The 1,900-nt window shown below is 48.0% G+C and overlaps 1 non-coding gene across 1 annotated transcript; it reads left to right on the forward strand.

The window, feature by feature from the left end:
- Nucleotides 1–371: 371 nt before the first annotated feature.
- Nucleotides 372–453, forward strand: TRNAS-CGA (transfer RNA serine (anticodon CGA)). The gene has a single exon. It is a non-coding gene; the product is annotated as a tRNA-Ser (tRNA).
- Nucleotides 454–1,900: the final 1,447 nt, after the last annotated feature.

Raw genomic sequence — 1,900 nt, forward strand, 5'->3', positions numbered from 1 at the left:
TGTGCTCATTGCCTGATTCGTATCAAAAGTCCTTCATACCGGAAAAAAAAATCTAAAAGAAGAACTAGATTAAAATCCCTGGAGAGCCTAAGATGCGCCAATTTCATTTCTTTGAGATCATAAAGAGAGAAATAGTCCCGTCTCCCGCCACTCAAACAGTTTCTTTGAACTCCTTAAGTTCAGCAAGGAAAAAAAACAGGTAGGTTTCGTAGGGCCTTTCGAGAGGAAGGAACTCTATAAGGAGAAAAAGCAGATGGGTGGAAAGGATGGGTCGTGTTGTGGAACAAGCAGGTCAGAGCCAACTGAGAAATGAGGAGACCTCTGTGTGTAGGGGTGTTGCTGTCTCCATAGTGTCACTACTGTGCCCATGGGTAGTCCTGGCCGAGTGGTTAAGGCGATGGACTCGAAATCCATTGGGGTCTCTCCGCGCAGGTTCGAATCCTGCCGACTACGTTCTGGTGCTCGTTTAGCAATATTTTAGGTTCCCACATCGAAAATGCTGCCTGATCAAGATTTAGGCATGTGGAAGGGATCACAGAGGGGGAGAGAGAAAAGTATTTCAAAGGCAGAGCCTGGCAGCACCATGCAGGCATGACACAGTCACTCATAGTTTGTTGCTGTACTGGATCAGACTCCCTGTATCATTTGCTCCTTTGCAACAGGTGTTAGGAGAGATGGAGGAGGCAGGAACTGGTGCCCTAGTTGGCAGCCTCAGACTTTATGTTAGGGCGTCAGGGAGAGAGCACTCCTGCTCCCCGAGGGGCTCCAGTGTCATGAACACTGAGGGCTGTTCCTTTCCCTGTGACCCAGAGATTGTGGACAGGTCGCACGCCTTTCTTCCATGGGATTGAAGAACAGCCTTCATCCAGAAGGGAAGAGCGTAGAGAGAGGTTCAGATATGCCAGCCTAAAGGCAAGGTGACAAGCAGCCCTGTCACATTTGGCTTCTACCCCTCTATCTGCCCACGATCGCCCAAGACCTCTCTATAAAGGAAGGACCTGGCTCTTCTCTGCACCTCAGACACTCGGGGTGAGGTGCTCATTGGTGCCCCCTGGCAAAGGTCCTACTAAAGCTACGTGACATGGCTTGACTTTGCTGAAACTTGCAGCTGTCATCCAGGGGCTCGGGTGTTGGTTCATTGGGATTGCAGAAACAATCTCCCAAGGAGACCCTGGAACTTAATTTGCATAGACACAAAGCAGTCCCAGGCATGTTGCCAGGCAACTGGTACATTATTTGCAGCTGCAGCAGCAAGATGGGGCTGAGGTCAAGGATTGGCTACATTGTAAAGGCGAGGCTGGGGCTCCCTGGCTGTCCCTGCGGGTCATCAGCAGTATCCAGGCCCTGGGACGGAGTCTGAGCTTGGCAGAGAAGAGAGACTGGTTTTGAGCAGACAGCCTAGGCTGGGCAGCAGCTTGGAGGCACACTGACAACTGAATGGCATGCATTCCTCTAGCCAAGTCAAGCGTCATTTGCAGCAGCCTGCACTCTTTTTTTAAATACAGAGGACTAGCATAGGAATGGATGTATTGATATATCGTGTGTCTCTTTGTAAAGTGCTTTGAAATGCATTTCTCCTCTCCCTTGAAAGGCCCGATAACACGGGTTACAAAGGAACATACAAAGCACTTTATTTTATACTGAATCCAGTTACAAAAACGGAGCAAAATCAGATGGCTATCGGCTCTCAGTACAACACAATGAACTCCAGCGTGGTTCAGTGTGTTCAGTGAGAGACGTTTTACATTCCTTTTAATACATCACCGATCTAGGGTTCGCATATAACTGGTTTTGCCTTTAATACATGTATCAACAAGCCTTTACAATAACTGTGTATTCTAAGATTTTCCATGCAGGCCTTCTCAAACATTAATACAATGTAGTAAAACAGATGTTCTTC

Source organism: Ambystoma mexicanum, chromosome 3q (genome assembly GCF_040938575.1).
Source record: "Ambystoma mexicanum isolate Mex_15411 chromosome 3q, UKY_AmexF1_1, whole genome shotgun sequence".
NCBI lineage: Eukaryota > Metazoa > Chordata > Amphibia > Caudata > Ambystomatidae > Ambystoma > Ambystoma mexicanum.